Source organism: Lissotriton helveticus, chromosome 8 (genome assembly GCF_964261635.1).
Source record: "Lissotriton helveticus chromosome 8, aLisHel1.1, whole genome shotgun sequence".
Classification (NCBI taxonomy): Eukaryota; Metazoa; Chordata; class Amphibia; order Caudata; family Salamandridae; genus Lissotriton; species Lissotriton helveticus.
Genome location: NC_136069.1, coordinates 1,724,225,487 through 1,724,250,064, shown reverse-complemented (window position 1 = coordinate 1,724,250,064; position 24,578 = coordinate 1,724,225,487). Strand labels below are relative to the sequence as shown.

The window sequence follows — 24,578 nt, the reverse complement described above, 5'->3', positions numbered from 1 at the left end:
GTCTTCAATACACTTCAAGGGTCCTGTCTTCAAGGGTTCTGTCTTCAATACACTTCAAGGGTCCTGTCTTCAAGGGTCCTGTCTTCAATACACTACAAGGGTCCTGTCTTCAATACACTACAAGGGTCCTGTCTTCAATACACTACAAGGGTCCTGTCTTCAATACACTACAAGGGTCCTGTCTTCAATACACTTCAAGGGTCCTGTCTTCAATACACTACAAGGGTCCTGTCTTCAATACACTACAAGGGTCCTGTCTTCAATACACTACAAGGGTCCTGTCTTCAATACACTACAAGGGTCCTGTCTTCAATACACTTCAAGGGTCCTGTCTTCAATACACTACAAGGGACCGGTCTTCAATACTCTACAAGGGTCCTGTCTTCAAGGGTCCTGTCTTCAATACACTACAAGGGTCCTGTCTTCAATACACTACAAGGGTCCTGTCTTCAATACACTACAAGGGTCCTGTCTTCAATACACTACAAGGGTCCTGTCTTCAATACACTACAAGGGTCCTGTCTTCAATACACTACAAGGGTCCTGTCTTCAATACACTACAAGGGTCCTGTCTTCAATACACTTCAAGGGTCCTGTCTTCAATACACTTCAAGGGTCCTGTCTTCAATACACTACAAGGGACCGGTCTTCAATACTCTACAAGGGTCCTGTCTTCAAGGGTCCTGTCTTCAATACTCTACAAGGGTCCTGTCTTCAATACGCTACAAGGGTCCTGTCTTCAATACGCTACAAGGGTCCTGTCTTCAATACACTACAAGGGACCTGTCTTCAAGGGTCCTGTCTTCAATACACTTCAAGGGTCCTGTCTTCAAGGGTTCTGTCTTCAATACACTACAAGGGTCCTGTCTTCAAGGGTCCTGTCTTCAATACACTACAAGGGTCCTGTCTTCAATACACTACAAGGGACCTGTCTTCAAGGGTCCTGTCTTCAATACACTACAAGGGTCCTGTCTTCAAGGGTCCTGTCTTCAATACACTGCAAGGGTCCTGTCTTCAATACACTCCAAGGGTCCTGTCTTCAATACACTACAAGGGTCCTGTCTTCAATACACCACAAGGGTCCTGTCTTCAATACACCACAAGGGTCCTGTCTTCAATACACCACAAGGGTCCTGTCTTCAATACACTACAAGGGTCCTGTCTTCAATACACTACAAGGGTCCTGTCTTCAATACACTACAAGGGTCCTGTCTTCAATATACTACAAGGGTCCTGTCTTCAAGGGTCCTGTCTTCAATACACTACAAGGGTCCTGTCTTCAAGGGTCCGGTCTTCAATACACTGCAATGGTCCTGTCTTCAAGGGTCCTGTCTTCAATACACTACAAGGGTCCTGTCTTCAAGGGTCCTGTCTTCAATACACTGCAAGGGTCCTGTCTTCAATACACTTCAAGGGTCCTGTCTTCAATACACTTCAAGGGTCCTGTCTTCAAGGGTCCTGTCTTCAATACACTACAAGGGTCCTGTCTTCAATACACTACAAGGGTCCTGTCTTCAATACACTACAAGGGTCCTGTCTTCAATACACTACAAGGGTCCTGTCTTCAATACACTACAAGGGTCCTGTCTTCAATACACTACAAGGGACATGTCTTCATTACACTACAAGGGTCCTGTCTTCAAGGGTCCTGTGTTCAATACACTTTAAGGGTCCTGTCTTCAATACACTACAAGGGTCCTGTCTTCAATACACTACAAGGGTCCTGTCTTCAATACACCACAAGGGTCCTGTCTTCAATACACTACAAGGGTCCTGTCTTCAATACACTACAAGGGTCCTGTCTTCAATATACTACAAGGGTCCTGTCTTCAAGGGTCCTGTCTTCAATACACTGCAAGGGTCCTGTCTTCAAGGGTCCTGTCTTCAATACACTACAAGGGTCCTGTCTTCAAGGGTCCTGTCTTCAATACGCTACAAGGGTCCTGTCTTCAATACACTACAAGGGTCCTGTCTTCAATACACTACAAGGGACATGTCTTCATTACACAACAAGGGTCCTGTCTTCAAGGGTCCTGTCTTCAATACACTTTAAGGGTCCTGTCTTCAATACACTACAAGGGTCCTGTCTTCAATACACTACAAGGGTCCTGTCTTCAATACACTACAAGGGTCCTGTCTTCAATACACTACAAGGGTCCTGTCTTCAATACACTACAAGGGTCCTGTCTTCAATACACTACAAGGGTCCTGTCTTCAATAAACTACAAGGGTCCTGTCTTCAATATACTACAAGGGTCCTGTCTTCAAGGGTCCTGTCTTCAATACACTACAAGGGTCCTGACTTCAATATACTACAAGGGTCCTGTCTTCAATACACTACAAGGGTCCTGTCTTCAAGGGTCCTGTCTTCAATACACTACAAGGGTCCTGTCTTCAAGGGTCCTGTCTTCAATACGCTACAAGGGTCCTGTCTTCAATACACTACAAGGGTCCTGTCTTCAATACACTACAAGGGACATGTCTTCATTACACAACAAGGGTCCTGTCTTCAAGGGTCCTGTCTTCAATACACTTTAAGGGTCCTGTCTTCAATACACTACAAGGGTCCTGTCTTCAATACACCACAAGGGTCCTGTCTTCAATACACTACAAGGGTCCTGTCTTCAATAAACTACAAGGGTCCTGTCTTCAATATACTACAAGGGTCCTGTCTTCAAGGGTCCTGTCTTCAATACACTACAAGGGTCCTGACTTCAATACACTACAAGGGTCCTGACTTCAATATACTACAAGGGTCCTGTCTTCAATACACTACAAGGGTCCTGTCTTCAAGGGTCCTGTCTTCAATACACTGCAAGGGTCCTGTCTTCAAGGGTCCTGTCTTCAATACACTACAAGGGTCCTGTCTTCAAGGGTCCTGTCTTCAATACGCTACAAGAGTCCTGTCTTCAATACACTACAAGGGTCCTGTCTTCAAGGGTCCTGTCTTCAATATACTACAAGGGTCCTGTCTTCAATAAACTACAAGGGTCCTGTCTTCAATATACTACAAGGGTCCTGTCTTCAATACACTACAAGGGTCCTGTCTTCAAGGGTCCTGTCTTCAATACACTGCAAGGGTCCTGTCTTCAAGGGTCCTGTCTTCAAGGGTCCTGTCTTCAATACACTACAAGGGTCCTGTCTTCAAGGGTCCTGTCTTCAATACACTGCAAGGGTCCTGTCTTCAAGGGTCCTGTCTTCAATACACTACAAGGGTCCTGTCTTCAAGGGTCCTGTCTTCAATACGCTACAAGGGTCCTGTCTTCAATACACTACAAGGGTCCTGTCTTCAAGGGTCCTGTCTTCAAGGGTCCTGTCTTCAATACACTACAAGGGTCCTGTCTTCAAGGGTCCTGTCTTCACAACACTGCAAGGGTCCTGTCTTCAAGGGTCCTGTCTTCAATACGCTACAAGGGTCCTGTCTTCAATACACTACAAGGGTCCTGTCTTCAATACACTTCAAGGGTCTGTCTTCAAGGGTCCTGTCTTCAATACACTACAAGGGTCCTGTCTTCAATACACTACAAGGGTCCTGTCTACAAGGGTCCTGTCTTCAAGGGTCCTGTCTTCAAGGGTCCTGTCTTCAATACACTACAAGGGTCCTGTCTTCAATACGCTACAAGGGTCCTGTCTACAAGGGTCCTGTCTTCAAGGGTCCTGTCTTCAATACACTTCAAGGGTCCTGTCTTCAATACGCTACAAGGGTCCTGTCTTCAATACACTACAAGGGTCCTGTCTTCAATACACTTCAAGGGTCCTGTCTTCAAGGGTCCTGTCTTCAATACACTACAAGGGTCCTGTCTTCAATACACTACAAGGGTCCTGTCTACAAGGGTCCTGTCTTCAAGGGTCCTGTCTTCAATACACTACAAGGGTCCTGTCTTCAATACACTACAAGGGTCCTGTCTACAAGGGTCCTGTCTTCAAGGGTCCTGTCTTCAAGGGTCCTGTCTTCAAGGGTCCTGTCTTCAATACACTACAAGGGTCCTGTCTTCAATACGCTACAAGGGTCCTGTCTTCAAGGGTCCTGTCTTCAAGGGTCCTGTCTTCAATACACTACAAGGGTCCTGTCTTCAATACACTACAAGGGTCCTGTCTTCAAGGGTCCTGTCTTCAAGGGTCCTGTCTTCAATACACTACAAGGGTCCTGTCTTCAATACACTACATGGGTCCTGTCTTCAATACGCTACAAGGGTCCTGTCTTCAAGGGTCCTGTCTTCAAGGGTCCTGTCTTCAATACACTACAAGGGTCCTGTCTTCAATACACTACAAGGGTCCTGTCTTCAATACACTTCAAGGGTCCTGTCTTCAAGGGTCCTGTCTTCAATACACTACAAGGGTCCTGTCTTCAATACACTACAAGGGTCCTGTCTTCAAGGGTCTTGTCTTCAATACACTACAAAGGTCCTGTCTTCAATTCACTACAAGGGTCCTGTCTTCAAGGGTCCTGTCTTCAATACACTACAAGGGTCCTGTTTTCAATACACTACAAGGGTCCTGTCTTCAAGGATCCTGTCTTCAATACACTTCAAGGGTCCTGTCTTCAAGGGTCCTGCCTTCAATACACTACAAGGGTCCTGTCTTCAATACACTACAAGGGTCCTGTCTTCAAGGGTCCTGTCTTCAAGGGTCTTGTCTTCAATACACTACAAAGGTCCTGTCTTCAATACACTACAAGGGTCCTGTCTTCAAGGGTCCTGTCTTCAATACACTACAAGGGTCCTGTTTTCAATACACTACAAGGGTCCTGTCTTCAAGGGTCCTGTCTTCAATACACTACAAGGGTCCTGTCTTCAAGGGTCCTGTCTTCAATACACTACAAGGGTCCTGTTTTCAATACACTACAAGGGTCCTGTCTTCAAGGGTCCTGTCTTCAATACGCTACAAGGGTCCTGTTTTCAATACACTACAAGGGTACTGTCTTCAAGGGTCCTGTCTTCAATACACTGCAAGGGTCCTGTCTTCACCCTTGTCTTCAATACACTACAAGGGTCCTGTCTTCAATACACTTCAAGGGTCCTGTCTTCACCCTTGTCTTCAATACACTACAAGGGTCCTGTCTTCAATACACTACAAGGGTCCTGTCTTCAATAGACTACAAGGGTCCTGTCTTCAAGGGTCCTGTCTTCAATACACTACAAGGGTCCTGTCTTCAAGGGTCCTGTCTTCAATACACTACAAGGGTCCTGCCTTCAATACACTACAAGGGTCCTGTCTTCAATACACTACAAGGGTCCTGTCTTCAATACGCTACAAGGGTCCTGTCTTCAATACACTACAAGGGTCCTGTCTTCAAGGGTCCTGTCTTCAATACGCTACAAGGGTCCTGTTTTCAATACACTATAAGGGACCTGTCTTTAAGGGTCCTGTCTTCAATACACTGCAAGGGTCCTGTCTTCAATACACCACAAGGGTCCTGTCTTCAATACACTACAAGGGTCCTGTCTTCAATACACTACATGGGTCCTGTCTTCAAGGGTCCTGTCTTCAAGGGTCCTGTCTTCAATACACTACAAGGGTCCGGTCTTCAAGGGTCCTGTCTTCAATACGCTACAAGGGTCCTGTTTTCAATACACTACAAGGGTCCTGTCTTCAAGGGTCCTGTCTTCAATACACTACAAGGGTCCTGTCTTCAAGGGTCCTGTCTTCAATATACTACAAGGGTCCTGTCTTCAATACACTACAAGGGTCCTGTCTTCAATACACTACAAGGGTCCTGTCTTCAATACACTACATGGGTCCTGTCTTCAAGGGTCCTGTCTTCAAGGGTCCTGTCTTCAATACACTACAAGGGTCCTGTCTTCAATACACTACAAGGGACCTGTCTTCAATACACTACAAGGGTCCTGTCTTGAATACACTACAAGGGTCCTGTCTTCAAGGGTCCTGTCTTCAATACACTACAAGGGTCCTGTCTTCAAGGGTCCTGTCTTCAATACACTACAAGGGTCCTGTCTTCAAGGGTCCTGTCTTCAATACGCTACAAGGGTCCTGTTTTCAATACACTACAAGGGTCCTGTCTTCAAGGGTCCTGTCTTCAATACACTACAAGGGTCCTGTCTTCAAGGGTCCTGTCTTCAATACACTAAAAGGGTCCTGTCTTCAATACACTACAAGGGTCCTGTCTTCAATACACTACAAGGGTCCTGTCTTCAATACACTACAAGGGTCCTGTCTTCAATACACTACAAGGGTCCTGTCTTCAAGGGTCCTGTCTTCAATATACTAGAAGGGTCCTGTCTTCAATACACTACAAGGTTCCTGTCTTCAATACACTACAAGGGTCCTGTCTTCAATACACTACAAGGGTCCTGTCTTCAAGGGTCCTGTCTTCAAGGGTCCTGTTTTCAATACACTACAAGGGACCTGTCTTCAAGGGTCCTGTCTTCAATACACTACAAGGGACCTGTCTTCAAGGGTCCTGTTTTCAATACACTACAAGGGTCCTGTTTTCAAGGGTTCTGTCTTCAATACGCTACAAGGGTCCTGTGTTCAATACACTACAAGGGTCCTGTCTTCAATACACTACAAGGGTCCTGCCTTCAATACACTACAAGGGTCCTGTCTTCAAGGGTCCTGTCTTCAATACACTACAAGGGTCCTGTCTTCAATACACTACAAGGATCCTGTCTTCAATACACTACAAGGGTCCTGTCTTCAAGGGTCCTGTCTTCAATACACTACAAGGGTCCTGTCTTCAATACACTACAAGGGTCCTGTCTTCAAGGGTCCTGTCTTCAATACGCTACAAGGGTCCTGTTTTCAATACACTACAAGGGTCCTGTGTTCAAGGGTCCTGTCTTCAAGGGTCCTGTCTTCAATACACTACAAGGGTCCTGTCTTCAATACACTACAAGGGTCCTGTCTTCAAGGGTCCTGTCTTCAATACACTACAAGGGTCCTGTCTTCAAGGGTCCTGTCTTCAATACACTACAAGGGTCCTGTCTTCAAGGGTCCTGTCTTCACTACGCTACAAGGGTCCTGTTTTCAATACACTACAAGGGTCCTGTCTTCAAGGGTCCTGTCTTCAATACACTACAAGGGTCCTGTCTTCAAGGGTCCTGTCTTCAATATACTACAAGGGTCCTGTCTTCAATACACTACAAGGGTCCTGTCTTCAATACACTACAAGGGTCCTGTCTTCAATACACTACAAGGGTCCTGTCTTCAATACACTACATGGGTCCTGTCTTCAAGGGACCTGTCTTCAAGGGTCCTGTCTTCAAGGGTCCTGTCTTCAATACACTACAAGGGTCCTGTCTTCAAGGGTCCTGTCTTCAATACGCTACAAGGGTCCTGTTTTCAATACACTACAAGGGTCCTGTCTTCAAGGGTCCTGTCTTCAAGGGTCCTGTCTTCAATACACTACAAGGGTCCTGTCTTCAATACACTACAAGGGTCCTGTCTTCAAGGGTCCTGTCTTCAATACACTACAAGGGTCCTGTCTTCAAGGGTCCTGTCTTCAATACACTACAAGGGTCCTGTCTTCAAGGGTCCTGTCTTCAATACGCTACAAGGGTCCTGTTGTCAATACACTACAAGGGTCCTGTCTTCAAGGGTCCTGTCTTCAATACACTACAAGGGTCCTGTCTTCAAGGGTCCTGTCTTCAATATACTACAAGGGTCGTGTCTTCAATACACTACAAGGGTCCTGTCTTCAATACACTACAAGGGTCCTGTCTTCAATACACTACAAGGGTCCTGTCTTCAATACACTACATGGGTCCTGTCTTCAAGGGTCCTGTCTTCAAGGGTCCTGTCTTCAAGGGTCCTGTCTTCAAGGGTCCTGTCTTCAATACACTACAAGGGTCCTGTCTTCAATACACTACAAGGGACCTGTCTTCAATACACTACAAGGGTCCTGTCTTCAATACACTACAAGGGTCCTGTCTTCAAGGGTCCTGTCTTCAATACACTACAAGGGTCCTGTCTTCAAGGGTCCTGTCTTCAATACACTACAAGGGTCCTGTCTTCAAGGGTCCTGTCTTCAATACGCTACAAGGGTCCTGTTTTCAATACACTACAAGGGTCCTGTCTTCAAGGGTCCTGTCTTCAATACACTACAAGGGTCCTGTCTTCAAGGGTCCTGTATTCAATACACTACAAGGGTCCTGTCTTCAATACACTACAAGGGTCCTGTCTTCAATACACTACAAGGGTCCTGTCTTCAATACACTACAAGGGTCCTGTCTTCAAGGGTCCTGTCTTCAATACGCTACAAGGGTCCTGTTTTCAATACACTACAAGGGTCCTGTCTTCAAGGGTCCTGTCTTCAAAGTCAAAGTCAAAGTCAAAGTCAAAGAATTTATATAGCGCACTACATACCCAGAGGGTCTCAAGGCGCTTAGGGAGGGGAAGAGGATTACTTGTCAAATATCCACGTTTTAAGTTGCTTTCTGAATGCTAGGTGGTTCTGGGTAAGGCGAAGGTAAGTGGGGAGTGAGTTCCATGTTTTAGCAGCCAGGTATGAGAAGGATCTTCCTCCCATGGTTGTCTTGTTGATGCGAGGTACAGCGGCGAGGGCTTGGCCGGAAGAACGTAGTTGGCGGGGGGGGTGTAGAAGGACAGTCGTGAGTTGAGGCATTCTGGTCCGATGTCGTAGAGTGATTTGTGTGCGTGGGTTAGCAGTCGGAAAGTGATCCTCTTATTGACGGGTAGCCAGTGGAGGTCTTTCAGGTGACCAGAGATGTGTTCGTTACGCGGGATGTCTAATATGATCCTGGCTGAGGCGTTTTGGATTCGTTGGAGTTTCTTCTGGAGTTTAGCGGTAGTACCTGCGTAGAGGGTGTTTCCGTAGTCCAGTCGGCTCGTGACCAGAGCGTGGGTGACTGTTTTTCTGGTTTCGGTGGGGATCCAGCGAAATGTTTTTTTGAGCATGCGAAGAATGTTGAAGCAGGATGAGGATACGGCGCTGACTTGTCTGTTCATTGAAAGTGAAGAATCCAGGATAACGCCTAGGTTCCGTGCGTGGTCTGTCGGGATTGGTGCTTTTCCAAGGGCTTCCGGCCACCAAGAGTCGTCCCGTGCAGAGGGGGATGTACCTAAGATGAGGACTTCTGTTTTATCTGAGTTCAGTTTCAGACGGCTGTGTTTCATCCATTCGGCAACTTCTTTCATTCCTTCGTGTAGGTTAGATTTGGCGGTGCTGGGGTCATTGGTGAGAGAAAGGATCAGTTGAGTGTCATCCGCGTAAGAGATGATGTTGAGGTTGTGTTGGCGTGCGAATTCCGCGAGGGGGCTCATGTATACGTTGAAGAGGGTGGGACTGAGTGAGGATCCTTGTGGTACGCCACAGATGACTTCAGTGGCCTCGGACTTGAATGGTGGAAGGCGGACTCTCTGGGTTCTTCCGGTGAGGAACGAGGTGATCCATTCAAGTGCTTTTCCTTGTATTCCGATGTTTCTGAGGCGTTGTAAAAGGGTGCTGTGGCAGACTGTGTCGAAGGCTGCAGAGAGGTCGAGGAGGATGAGGGCGACTGTGTCTCCATTGTCCAGTAGAGTTCGAATGTTGTCTGTTGCTGCGATGAGGGCGGTCTCAGTGCTGTGTTTTGCTCGGAAGCCAGATTGTGAGGAGTCGAGGGATTTGTTGGCTTCGAGGAAAGCGGCGAACTGGTTGTTGACAGCTTTCTCGATGACTTTGGCCGGGAAAGGAAGGAGTGATATGGGGCGGTAATTTTTGAGTTCGGTGGGGTCCGCTGTGGGTTTTTTCAGAAGGGCGGTGAGTTCAGCGTGTTTCCAGCTTTCCGGGAAGGTGGCGGAGTTGAAGGAGCAGTTGATGACGTCTCGGAGGTGCGGTGCTATGACGGAGTCTGCTTTGTTGAAGATGTGGTGAGGACATGGGTCTGTGGGGGATCCTGAGTGGATGGAGTTCATCAGGCGGATGGTGTCCTCAGTGGAGATTGGTTTCCAGTCGTTAAGGGTGTTCAAGGGGGGAGAATGTTCATCATATGGTTGGGTGGGTTGGTATCCGGGTTGGTTGTCGAAGCTGTTGTGGATGTCTGCAATTTTGTTGTGGAAGAATGAGGCTAGGGAGTCGCAGAGGGCTTGAGAGGGGGTGATGTCGTTGGAATTGGCCGAGGGATTGGTAAATTCCTTGACGATGTTGAAAAGTTCCTTGCTGTTGTGGGCATTGTTGTCTAGTCGATCCTTGAATGCTGTTTTCTTGGCTTTTCGGATTAGTTGGTGGTGTGAGCGGGTGGCGTTTTTGAAGGCGTCCTTGGTGCTAGTGGTTGGGTCTTTTTTCCAGGCCTTTTCAAGGGAGCGGCAGAGTTTCTTGGACTTCTTAAGATCATCGTTGAACCATGAGGCCTTCTTGCTGCCAGGTTTGCTTTGACGTTTTTTCAGTGGTGCTAAGGTGTCGGCGGTGTTGGATAACCATAGGGTGAAGTTGGCGGCGGCTTGGTCTGGGTTAGAAGAGTAGGCTGGGGTGTTTAGAAGGAGCGATGAGGAGATCTGGTCGATGGTGATTTTGTTCCAGTTTCTTTGCAGAGTTGGTTGGAGGTGGTTGATGGGTTTCGGCTTGTTGTAGGTGAAGTGAACGCAGCTGTGGTCAGTCCAGAGGAGATCCGTAGTATGGCTGAAGGAGACATGATTGCTGGAGGTGAAGATGGGGTCGAGTGTGTGGCCTGCGATGTGGGTGGGGGAAGTGACCAGTTGTTTAAGTCCGAGGTAGGCGAGGTTGTCCAAGAGGGTGGTGGTGTTGCGGTCGTTGTTCTTTTCAAGGTGAAAGTTGAGGTCTCCCAGAAGGATGTAATCTTTGGAGGGGAGCGCGTGTGGAGTGATGAAGTCCGTGATGTCTTCACTGAATTTTGCGCGGGGTCCTGGTGGTCTGTAGAGGAGGGTGCCTCTGAGTGTGGTCTTGGGGTCGATGTGGATCTGGAAGTGAAGGTGTTCAGAGTTGGCGAGGTTGACGTCAGAGCTGGTTGAGATGTGGATTGATTTTTTATGGACGATAGCGATTCCTCCTCCTGTGTGGCCGGTACGGTCCTTGCGTGTGATCTTATAATCTTCAGGAATGGCAATAGTGATGTCTGGGGCGGAGGAAGCGTTCATCCATGTTTCTGTTAGGAAGGCGACGTCTGGAGAGATGGTGTCTAGTAGATTCCATAGGTCAATGGCGTGTCTGTGGACCGATCGGGTGTTAAGAAGGATGCATTGTAGGTGATTGGGGTAGGGAATCTGTGGTGTGGTCGTTGAGGAGATGTTGTCGGTGCCGATGAATTTGCAGGAGTAGCAAGAGAAAGGTCCATGGGTGTGTCCAGGAGCGGCTTGGACGCAGTTGGGGGCGCGACCGGGGTTAAGGGCTAGGAGGGTGGCGGCATCGTAGGTAATGCGGGAGGGTTGGGCAGCGCGAGGGACAGGGGGTCTGGCGCTGGGCGCGGTCCAGGCGCGGACGGGCGTAGACGGGCTTACCTTTGGCGCACCTTCGGCGCGGATTGGGCGCGGTCGCTGCGCGTAAACGCTGCGCGCGGGAGCTACTGTCATAAGTGGAAGGTGGAGGGGGAGGGGCGAGGGCGGCTCAGCTGGGAGGCGGGGCGGGTTCCACAAGACGACAACAACAAACAAAATGGAGGAGGGGGGAGCACAACAGAGCGCTTGGGGAGAACGCGCTAACACAGCAGATTAATTTACTATCACAAAGCCAAAGCGCATAAGAAGCAAAGCGGCAGCCAGGCAGAGCTGTAGGCAGTAATAAGGAGATGAAATCGACCAAAAGCGCTATCCAACGATACCAGTACACGCCAGGGGCACTGGGAGCGACCACTCCGGCCAAAGCGAAGAGCGAGTCACCAGTCACCAGTCTTCAAGGGTCCTGTCTTCAATACACTACAAGGGTCCTGTCTTCAATACACTACAAGGGTCCTGTCTTCAAGGGTCCTGTCTTCAATACACTACAAGGGTCCTGTCTTCAAGGGTCCTGTCTTCAATACACTACAAGGGTCCGGTCTTCAAGGGTCCTGTCTTCAATACGCTACAAGGGTCCTGTTTTCAATACACTACAAGGGTCCTGTCTTCAAGGGTCCTGTCTTCAATACACTACAAGGGTCCTGTCTTCAAGGGTCCTGTCTTCAATATACTACAAGGGTCCTGTCTTCAATACACTACAAGGGTCCTGTCTTCAATACACTACAAGGGTCCTGTCTTCAATACACTACATGGGTCCTGTCTTCAAGGGTCCTGTCTTCAAGGGTCCTGTCCTTAATACACTACAAGGGTCCTGTCTTCAATACACTACAAGGGACCTGTCTTCAATACACTACAAGGGTCCTGTCTTGAATACACTACAAGGGTCCTGTCTTCAAGGGTCCTGTCTTCAATACACTACAAGGGTCCTGTCTTCAAGGGTCCTGTCTTCAATACGCTACAAGGGTCCTGTTTTCAATACACTACAAGGGTCCTGTCTTCAAGGGTCCTGTCTTCAATATACTACAAGGGTCCTGTCTTCAAGGGTCCTGTCTTCAATACACTACAAGGGTCCTGTCTTCAATACACTACAAGGGTCCTGTCTTCAATACACTACAAGGGTCCTGTCTTCAATACACTACAAGGGACCTGTCTTCAATACACTACAAGGGACCTGTCTTCAATACACTACAAGGGTCCTGTCTTCAATACACTACAAGGGTCCTGTTTTCAATACACTACAAGGGACCTGTCTTCAATACACTACAAGGGTCCTGTCTTCAATACACTACAAGGGTCCTGTCTTCAAGGGTCCTGTCTTCAAGGGTCCTGTCTTCAATACACTACAAGGGTCCTGTCTTCAATACACTACAAGGGTCCTGTCTTCAAGGGTCCTGTCTTCAATACACTACAAGGGTCCTGTCTTCAAGGGTCCTGTCTTCAATACACTACAAGGGTCCTGTCTTCAAGGGTCCTGTCTTCAATACGCTACAAGGGTCCTGTTTTCAATACACTACAAGGGTCCTGTCTTCAAGGGTCCTGTCTTCAATACACTACAAGGGTCCTGTCTTCAAGGGTCCTGTCTTCAATACACTACAAGGGTCCTGTCTTCAATACACTACAAGGGTCCTGTATTCAAGGGTCCTGTCTTCAAGGGTCCTGTCTTCAATACACTACAAGGGTCCTGTCTTCAATACACTACAAGGGTCCTGTCTTCAATACACTACAAGGGACCTGTCTTCAATACACTACAAGGGTCCTGTTTTCAATACACTACAAGGGACCTGTCTTCAAGGGTCCTGTCTTCAATACACTACAAGGGTCCTGTCTTCAATACACTACAAGGGTCCTGTCTTCAATGGTCCTGTCTTCAATACACTACAAGGGTCCTGTCTTCAATACACTACAAGGGTCCTGTCTTCAATACACTACAAGGGTCCTGTCTTCAAGGGTCCTGTCTTCAAGGGTCCTGTTTTCAATACACTACAAGGGACCTGTCTTCAATGGTCCTGTCTTCAATACACTACAAGGGTCCTGTCTTCAATACACTACAAGGGACCTGTCTTCAATACACTACAAGGGTCCTGTCTTGAATACACTACAAGGGTCCTGTCTTCAAGGGTCCTGTCTTCAATACACTACAAGGGTCCTGTCTTCAAGGGTCCTGTCTTCAATACGCTACAAGGGTCCTGTTTTCAATACACTACAAGGGTCCTGTCTTCAAGGGTCCTGTCTTCAATATACTACAAGGGTCCTGTCTTCAAGGGTCCTGTCTTCAATACACTACAAGGGTCCTGTCTTCAAGGGTCCTGTCTTCAAGGGTCCTGTCTTCAATACACTACAAGGGTCCTGTCTTCAAGGGTCCTGTCTTCAATACAGTACAAGGGTCCTGTTTTCAATACACTACAAGGGACCTGTCTACAAGGGTCCTGTCTTCAAGGGACCTGTCTTCAATACACTACAAGGGTCCTGTCTTCAAGGGTCCTGTCTTCAATACACTACAAGGGTCCTGTCTTCAATACGCTACAAGGGTCCTGTCTTCAAGGGTCCTGTCTTCAATACACTACAAGGGTCCGGTCTTCAATACACTACAAGGGTCCTGTCTTCAATACACTACAAGGGTCCTGTCTTCAATACACTACAAGGGTCCTGTCTTCAAGGGTCCTGTCTTCAAGGGTCCTGTCTTCAATACACTACAAGGGTCCTGTCTTCAAGGGTTCTGTCTTCAACACACTACAAGGGTCCTGTCTTCAAGGGTCCTGTCTTCAATACACTACAAGGGTCCTGTCTTCAATACACTACAAGGGTCCTGTCTTCAATACACTACAAGGGTCCTGTCTTCAATACACTACAAGGGTCCTGTCTTCAAGGGTCCTGTCTTCAAGGGTCCTGTCTTCAATACACTACAAGGGTCCTGTCTTCAAGGGTTCTGTCTTCAACACACTACAAGGGTCCTGTCTTCAAGGGTCCTGTCTTCAATACACTACAAGGGTCCTGTCTTCAATACACTACAAGGGTCCTGTCTTCAATACACAGCAAGGGACTTGTGTTCACTCATAACAGAAATCGCTAAAGCTTATGTATGTGTAGATTTACGTTCTTCTATGTCAGCAGTTAATGCATGGTTGACATTCTGTGTGGTGTTTTGACTCCTGTCCTCTGGTCCATCACTCTGAAATCTGGTTAGGTGGAGTTTGTATTTTGTAAGAAGACACACAAATAAATACAATAAAAAAACAACTGAGAAACAATGACGCTTCAAAAAGACCTCTAAAGATTTGGGCCTTGGAATAGATTGAGGCTGGCTATACATAATGTGCAAGGTGGGGTGTGATGTCTGACCACCTGGATGAAGTAGATGATCAGACATATTGTGTGCCAGGATTCATCTTCCCTGGAAGACTGACACATTCATTGAGCAGAGTTAGCACAAGCAGAACATATGGCACTTAACGTATTACTATAGCCAAGCATCAATAGGTTTAATGTTAAATTTCTTCATATTGCCTTCATAAAGAGCACACTCAGCCCAATTGGTTATAAGCGCGTTGCATTTTAGAACAGCACCCTAGATAGAACGATGCACAGTAGGCGGCACTGAGGAAAGTGCTGCTTGAAAGTGCATCGATTTAATGGTGGATGACCGTACAGAGAGTGATCATTATCCCCTGATTTTATCTGTCCAGACCCAGATTTTCATAACCCTCGATAAAAGTGTCAGTAGCATAGTATCCTTGCCACAGGACCCTCTAGTGGCAAACAACCGTAGATCCCTGAAGTGGCCAGTGGTATTAGACAATACAAAAATCATTAGTCAAATCTACAATGTATTTGTGAGGCACATGTCTGCCCTCTTAGGGAACAGTACTGCCATCCAAAATCCACGTTTGGTAGAATCCCATGAACATCTAATTAACCAACTTGGTGAGATCTTGAGCAGGGCGGTAAAAAGATCACAAAACGCCCGAAAGAGTAAACAAGCCGGGATTACCTGGTATAACCAGAAATGCCGGAAAGCTAAGACAGATCTAATCACAGCGGTTAGGGGGGATTCAGTGAATATTGTGAGAACTAAGAGAGCTCAGTATAAAAGAACCTTGCAAATGGCCAAAAAAGAGTGGGATGAAAGGGTTTGGTCAGATCTGCTGGACGCATGTAAGTGCAGAGACCAGACCTCCTTCTGGAGCCTCATTGCTAGAGGCACCAGGGGGGCTACGGAATGCAAAGATAAATTTCTAGAGGAGAAAACATGGGTCGAGCATTTTACCTTGCTATATTCTTGCGAAAGCCAAAGTGAGATTGAAAGCTGGGATAGTTTGCAGGCTCCTTTTGTAGCCCATGATATACCTCTTGTCTTTTCTTTGACAGAAACAATTCTAGCAATCAAGGCAGTTAAGACAGGGAAAGCCCCAGGCCCTGATAAAATACCAGGTGATCTTTGGAAACACGAAAATTATATTTGGGCTCCCTACATCAATTTATTATCCAATGAAATTGTTTGTGGAGCTCCTGTTCCAGAAACCTGGAAGGGGGCTGAGATTGTAACACTGTTCAAAAAGGGTGACAGGTCTAATCCCTCACATTATCGGCCTATCAGCCTAATTGAGGTGTTGCAAAAAATTTTTGCCCCACAAGTTCTTGGTCGGCTCTCCTCTTGTTTTGAAGAACATTTTATCTATACAAAATACCAGGCAGGTTTTAGATCAAAGATAAGCACTATAGACCAGGTTTTTAGATTTTTATGTTTAGTCTGGAAATACACGATTATAAGAAATTCCCATATATACGTGGCTTTTGTAGATTTGAAGGCAGCTTTTGACATGGTTCCAAGGGCAGCCCTATGGAAGACACTAAGTAAGATGGGCGTCCCTGCGAATATCCTTCAAATTTTAATTAGACTCCATGAGAATAATTATGCACGAGTCAGATGGGGACCTAATGGTGAAGTTAGCGAGAAAATAAAAATAGCAAAAGGGGTAAGGCAGGGGTGTGTAATGGCACCTACCTTATTCTCCTTGTACGTTAATGACATTCCCGATACTCTTTTGGGCTGCGAGCATGACTCTCCCAAATTGAGCGGGCAAGCCGTTCCGGCACTGTTGTTTGCAGATGACACGATTTTAATTTCTCAGACACCCAGGGGGCTCCAAAACCTTTTAAATACTTTTAGTTTGTATTGTCATGACAAGGGATTAGAAATTAATTCCTCAAAAACAAAAGTTATGACAATCAACCCTCATAAAGGTTTTAATAAGGTTTTTAAGATAAATAATGAACCTATTGAAGAAGTCCCCAATTTTAAATACCTGGGCATTATTTTAGACAGCCACGTTACATGGAAGACACAATTGGAGAACTCAAAACTAAGGCTGACCCAAAATCAGTGTCCGATTTTAAAGAGGCACAAGAATAGCCATTTTAAAGCAGTCTCACCAGCCATTGAATTATTCAAATATAAAGTACAATCATCCTCACTTTATGGTGCGGACCTTTGGGCCTATGCCTCAAAGGATACTTTTCGAGTGAGGGAAAATTCCTTCATTAGGCAACTTTTAGGGATACCTGGGTCAACACCACTGACACCCGTATTATGGGATCCTAACTTTCGACGTACAGATGACTATGCTTCTCTTCGTCCGCTCCTTTATTGGATCCGTTTATGGTCCGTTGAGGAGCTGACAGATTATAGAGAAGCATTGAAAGAGATATTGGCCATAAGGAATAGTACGCATTTGCCATGGTTAGAGTACGTCAAGAAATGGTTTGAAAAATTAGGGCTAAGTGATTTTTGGTTTGATCCTGATTCCCTCACAAATAGTTCAAAAAAGATTTTGAAGCAAAGGTACTGGGATTACATTAGAGACTCAGTGTTATTAAACCCCAGAACAGGGACTCTAACTTCGAAATTTTTCGAAATTAAAATGACTATGCATTTAGAGCCCCTTATGGATGAAATTCACCCTCCACTGGCCAAAAGCCTATATTTAAAGTTCCGGTATGGTATTTTACAATTAAAAGAAAGGACAACCAGCTGGAACTGTAATAAGGGGTTGGCCGGGGCCGCTGGCTCTAATATATGTGAGCTATGCGAGATGAGGTTGAAAGAGGATGAGTCCCATGTTTTATTCATATGCCCAGCATACCTACGAGCCAGGGAAAAATGGCTTAAGCCAATCTGTAAAAGGCTAGGCTTCAGACAAATTAAGGTGGGACTTACAATTTTTAAGGGTGACACTGCACAACCGATTGTGTTCAGCCTAAGTCGTTTTCTCCTATGTGTAGCCTTGATTAGGAGGATGAAAAACCTAAAAACCTAATGAAATAGGCTACTTCACCATGTTTTTTGTGTTATTGGTCAGCTGCTAAATGTTGCTTGCTTTACTGTCCTGATGTGTATTCTTTTTTTTTTAACAAAACAGATGTTTAACTTATTTTTTTATCAAATTTGAATATTTAGTGTTCTGTATACTAGAGGGGCCAATCACGATCTAGTCAATTAAGTGGATGGCTTGAAAAATGAACTGATTTTTAGGTATTTTATGCAAATGAAATGTGTTGATATTTTTACCCACTGCTACTGTTTCATTATGTATTATATTGCAACATGATGTATTATGATTGAATGTCTGTATCTTACAAGGTTTTTTTAAACCGAATAAAGATTGAAAGAAAGAAAGTGCAGATAGACATGTGCAGGTGTTCCTTAGGAGCGGACTCCTGGAGAGGGTATTGCAGAAGCTTTTCAAGGAGGGGCATTTACACTGTGAAGGAAGACAACGTCTATGGAATGGCCTGCCTGGATACATGGTTCCCTGACATGCCCTGAACGATCACCAGTTACAGCAAGTAGACTAAGGCATACCTAAGCATCACCTGAGCATCACGTCAGTCTGCCTTCGAAATCCGGCATCTGTTGATTCTCCCATAGTGTACGTCCACTACTCATGTTCTGACTCAATTACTGTTTTCCAACCTTCACTCCCCCGTCATTTATGTCCCGCTCCCACATAACAAAAACAATATAACAATCAATCATGAGAACAGAGAGCAAGACATCTAAAATGGGACAACCGAGTGAAATCACGCGTAAAAAACGTGAAACCTTCTGGATTTACCTGTTGGACAGTGTGAAGCGAGGACTTAACGAAGAACTATCTTGGTATGTGACCAAGTAAAATATTATCTCTTTGACGCAGTAACCCTCAGTTTGTGCCATCTCAGCAATTTGTTATGAAACTCTAGAAAACTTGTCTCTTATCGCTCCCTTCGGGTAGCCTAAGTGTAGCTCCGGTTGAGTAAATTCTGTCCTATATCAGAATTTTTGTTTAATATTTCTGATTATTTTTCCACTTTAAAAAAACTTTGGTATTTGTTGGATATATACATACACTCCTGTTGTCTTTACAACAATATATACATTTTTGGTATCGATGATTTAGTTATAATACATGCTTCTGTATTCTTTGTTGGCTGGACCACCTCGTTTACTGCGGTATTAGGTAGATGGACCCTATTCTGCTATTCACGGTTCTGTTGGTAGTCTCCCTCTATTTGTCACGCATTATTGCGTTGAAATTTAGTCTCTGGAAAACGGCGTAATCCATCATGCCTTGATTTTTGGCATTACAAGTACAGACAATTGCACTGTCGTAGTCATTGAAGTCGCACCTTATTGCAACTTGCTTTAAATATGCACGTCCTCATTTTTTTACGGTACATGCAAATATGAAAAACTTAGGCTGCATACGATCTTAATCTGACCTAAACTATAGTTGCATGGTTCAGTGTTTATATATGCCTTTCCCATTCCACGTTTGTATTTGAAACAGTCCCTAATGTTCGATACTAGCAAGATGCACGCCATTCCGCAGTCCTATGTTTGTGTTTATACATGGAGACCTCCGCAATCTGACGTTCACTTCCCGCGGGATTTGAACGCCTTTGAAGATGTATAAACCATGGCGGGTCCCAGCGTCTTCTTACTAAGGGTCGCAGCGACGGAGAGGGATTACGGCGCTTTGCCACGGACCTTAAGGTAGGCGATTGAGTCACGGAGTCGTGCTGGAGGAATTTGTAATGACCGCTTCCGCCGTTTTCAGTGATAGGATAGGGCCTCTCTAATTGCCGGTGCACTTGATTATAGCATGAGAAGTTATTATAAATGTATCGTACTAATTTAGGATTGTCGGTCACTCTAGGAATAGGCTGCAATATTCGTTTTTGCTAGTCCGAGCTATAGTAGAGGGCTCCCCTATCTGCCAACGCGTGAGGTCAAGCCTAATGAGCTAACGCTATACCGAGACTCTCGTTGCCAGTCGGTTCTCCATACCTATGTGTTTGGCAATATTAAAAGTTCGTAGCTATTATCCTCTACTGAGATACGGACGTTTGCACATTTTTAAGATATGTAGCCGGTTTAGATTAATAGACAGCGATTAACGCGCATTATTCCTTGGCAGACGTTACCTAAATTTTAAAAGCTTGTAACGCTTGCTTCTTTTTTCCTGCTCAGGGTTGCTGGTGCATAATATAGCAGTTTACCAATGGATTGTATCGCCACTGTGTATAGAAGTAAGCCCACATTCTTCTCTTTATGGCTTAATTTTTGTCCTTTTCATTGTTATCTTGGACATGCATATCATGGGTAGTGCTTCAGTCCTTTTAGGACCTTCTTGTTAATTTTTTCATTTTTTGTACAGATCAGGAAGCAACAGAACTCAGTCCCCTCGCCGTCTGCTCCAATTAAGTTGAGACCCTCTTCTTTTAACACTACACATAGGTGCATTTTGTGAAGATTTACTAAATAAGGACACACTGCGACCACTTCGGTAGGTTACCCACAGTGCTAAATAAGGATGGGTGTGGCAGTATGCATACACATGTCATGCATCTCTTATTATTTGTATATGAATTATGACATTGTGGCATTTATCATTCTCCTTGTAGCCATCAATACGGAACAAAACGACTACCTAATGCATTAGATGAAGTTTTGAATCTCATATGCCTTTTTCGTTCCCATCGTGAACGACGCTATTGGTAAGCCCTATTAAATCTGGGAAAAACAAGAGTTTCAGCTAGTCGCCACTATATTTCATCTGACAGCCTCCGTTGATTCCTTTGTAGATGCTGGTTAATTGAACTGGTCTTTCACTTGACCTGTATAATCGCACTTACAAATAAGAAGTACCCACTGTGCTATTTTGTAAGTATATGTAATGACAAGTTGTGCTACTGTGAGTCTAAACTCTTTTCTAAAGATTGGGCTTCTATGTAAACAGTGAACTTGTGTGTCTTTTTTAATTTGTTGTTCAAAATCTGGCCGTTAATATGCTTTGAGAGTGAATAGGTATTCTCGGCTAAATAGGTTTCTCTCTCTTGCTGTTATGAAGCTAGTCAAATCATGTTCCTATTTCCATTCATTAAATACAGGATCTTACTATAGTCACGTTGATGAGCCCCCATAGCTTAACTTAATAGTGAATACCTTATGCCTTTTTATTAAATTTCACTTTTGGATGTCTGAGTGACAGATTTATTTTCCTTTTCAGGCTATTCTGTCCTGTTTGATCCCCTGGTTCTGCACATAATGATGAACAAGGTCCTGATGAAGGTGGCTTGAACCACCGAAACGCGCGTAGACCTGCTACAAGGGCCGTTATTTCTTTTCTGGAGCCCTTGAACAATTATAGCTTTGTGACCTAGCTAATTGTAAACCAGTTCCTTCTTCCATCAATGTATGAGGTTTGACTGTAGTATGATTGGTAGCACGAGAGCAAGTTGGTTTGTATGATTGGTACCATGGGGTATATATATTTATTTGCTGCTTATTTTTATGATTCTATTGTGTTTCTTATGAATTTGTGTAATCAATAGATGTGTTTTCTATAGAATTGTCTGATTTATAACAATATTTATATGAATTTATATTTACAAAAAAGAGAAATAATAAATACAATTTTTGAATGATTTTTGTTTAGTATAAACTTTTTTCTGTCACTGTTCTTTGATATTTATTGATGCATTTACATAATTGAAGTATATGGCCGTTGAAGGGACTCTTTCCATTTCTAGTTTATTTTGTTCCTCCCCTCTGTCCCTTGGCCACATCCGCTTATTTGAGGGGGTCCCATTGTATATGTTATCTCCTGTAAAGGAAGCGCAGGCACTTTTGGTTTGCTGGACGACATTGGTACTGAAAGGGACACATTCCTTTATTTTAAAACTGACTTTTTAAAATGATATTTTGCCTGCACAGTGTTGTTACGTACGCCCAACAGACTGCAAACCTACACGCTGCTCCAACCTCTGTCTCCCGCTGCATTTATAAAAGCTCTGCTGAGGACTGGTGAGGCCTTCAGCTTTGTTTATTGTTTTTGTACAAGTGTGGCACTGCTCGGTAAACAAACCCGTTTACTTTATTTTATTTCTATTTTTATTTGTGCCCTATCAGCGTTGTCCACCAGAGACCTGTTTGTAATCACCAACGGGGCACTCACGAAGAGCACCCTGGTGCCCAGACTCTGTAGACATCAGTCCCTTCTGCCTGTAAAGTTGTTCTGTAGCTTCAACTGCTCTGCGGGTGCCAGCAAAACTTTTTGCAGACATGATGACAGCGCCAACGAACTTGTGTATAGACATCTTGGGCCAGACCCACTCGCTAACACACATGGCGTGGCTTAACCGCAATGCGGCCAACTTCTGGGCTTGGAAACCAGGTTGGAGTCTGGCGGGAGGCTCAAACATCCTGGGGTTCTGGGCAAATCATTTAATCTCCCTGTGCCTAAAAAAATGAATATGTCCGTCTGTCATGCAACTGGTGACCATGTTGCACTATAAAAAAAACTGCAAAAAAATAATAATAACTGGCCAGAGTCACCAAAATAATATACATGCTAGTGCACCCTCTTGCAAGGGCATCAATATGCTTGTGTGAAACCCGCACCCTTCCTTACCCACATTTAAGGGCAGTAGCGTCCTTATGGGCACACTTGCCTACACCCCCCTGCCTCCCTCCCCCGAGAGATCTCGGGAAGCCCCCTCAACACCAGGGACAGGACACACCAGGAAAGTATATGGTTTCAAAATTAAATACTCCTTTAGCGTTGTGTTCTTGCTATTTCAGATATTACAGATTTCACTGTTTGTGGAGAGCTGTAGACTCACAATGTGAACATTAATTGTTTAACTTTCCGCTATTAAGCTATATGAAAGATGAAAGATTACATCACAAATCATCATTCTAAGATAGTAGTGCAATGGCGGAGGGGAGATTTTTTAAGTTGAGCATTTGTTTCTCCTCTGTCTGCTACAAGATTCTGAATTGAGGAGCAGCTTTCTGCTCCCCTGCCCAGCAAACTGTGCCGGATGTCGCAGGCACCTTATATTAGCTTCTCTTGGATGCTACATCTATGCACTGATTGGTGGCTGTATCTGGTGTTTCTATTGGATTAGGGTTAGTGTTCTTATTGGTTGATAATTTGAGGGTTCTGATTGGTTCCTGGGTCAGTGATTCTATTGGATGTAGGGCTTAGGGTTAGTGATCTGATTGGTGGATAGGTATAGGATTTCTGGTTGGTTACTGGGGTTAGGGTTTCCATTGGACGTAGAGCTTAGGTTTTTGTGACTGACTGTCTGCTGGAACTAGAGCTGGTGCTAGCGTTTTTATTGGATGTAGGGCTTAGGGTTTCATGTTTGATTGTCTGTTGGGACTAGGGCTGGGGCTAGGGTTTCTATTGAACCTAGGGTTGAGGGTTTGGTTTCTGGTTTGCTCCTGGGACTAGGGCTGTGATTGACTGTAAGAGGCTAGAGTCCTCTTGGTTCTAGGGTTTAGGGCTAGTGTTGTGATTGCTTAGGGTTGGAGCTAGGGTTCCCATTGGCCAAGGTTTGAGCCTGTTCAAGACTGGTCAGGACTACGGCTAGAAATGCTGCCCAAATACACATACACCAGTACCCACCCTACCTCATCCACAACCAGATTTCCAGACTCAAAGCACATGTGCTCTACTCATTCACTACAAACTAACCCTAAACAAAGTTCAATGTCTCAACACCCACAACAAAACCCCAGAAATCAAACCTATACACCCTTCTATCCCAGCCACCATGCATTTGTCTCATTACTTACAAACAATATACAACTCTGTCCTATACCACTAACCAATCCACTAATCACTAACACAACCCAAATCCACACATTACTTAACTATGGGCCAGATATATGATAATTTTTTGCGGTCATACATGGGAAATCAGCCCTATTTACAAACCCTATTTTGTGAGTCGGTACCTATAGGGTTTGCGACTCACTATTATGAAGGGACGTGTCAAGGGCGTTCTTTCCTAATAGCGACTCATTGTTTTTTGGCCGCAATAGCGGCTGCAAAACACTCACAATTTATCAACCATTTCAAATGGGTGGCAAGCCACTCGCAAAACTAGAATGGGTCCAAGGGGACCCTTTCCCCTTTGTGACGGGCACTGACCACAGCCACTCCCTGCTCTTAAAAAATAAAACAGTAACCCCAGTGTAAAGATTAATGGTAAAAAGTTGTAGATGTAACTAATACACCAGGTGTCACTGAGGAGAATTAACAGACGTCAGAAATATATCCTTTGCTGTTATAGAATGACACTCACGATTAGTTTTTGACATTTTTGCTTTGGCACTTTATTTGCACTCTATGCAGTAGCATTATTTTTGAGAACAGAGGCCCTGAAGAAAGCCTGGGTCCCTTTTCCGATTAGGCTGAAACATGTTGGCCCCCTTGCAGATATTTGGTTAAACTGCTATGATATTGCGCTGTTCTTGTTTTTAACAGGAAGAGACCGTCCCTATTAAAAATGTTTCCTCTCTAGGTTCTCTATCCTATTTTAACTCACCACTTTTTACTTTCTGCACTGCACCAGATCCCATCAGATCAATACCACATGGTCCAACAGTGATTGCGGGTCGGAACCCTTATCCACCACAGGGTACGATCTTTGTCTCAATGATCCAGAGACATACGACCCTAAGGACGACCAAATGATAATATTGATCATCACAAGTCTTTGATGTGAATCCTAGAAAAGGTTTTTTTGATCTACAATCACTGGTGGCCCCCGTTTTAGGTTTTTTGTGTCCTGTCAGAACTATTTAGTCTTGACTCTAACCAGATGTACTTTGCTAGACG

At 45.0% G+C, this 24,578-nt stretch overlaps 1 protein-coding gene and 1 long non-coding RNA gene across 2 annotated transcripts in view; one reads left to right on the top strand and one right to left on the bottom strand.

The window, feature by feature from the left end:
- The window catches only part of LOC144774154 (NACHT, LRR and PYD domains-containing protein 12-like), a 1,547,343-nt gene that overhangs the window by 1,053,988 nt on the left and 468,777 nt on the right, over window positions 1–24,578 (bottom strand). The window lies entirely within an intron of this gene.
- On the top strand, window positions 20,349–21,133 carry LOC144772187 (uncharacterized). The gene is made up of 3 exons (XR_013599684.1): window positions 20,349–20,442; window positions 20,530–20,608; window positions 20,955–21,133. It is a non-coding gene; the product is annotated as an uncharacterized LOC144772187 (long non-coding RNA).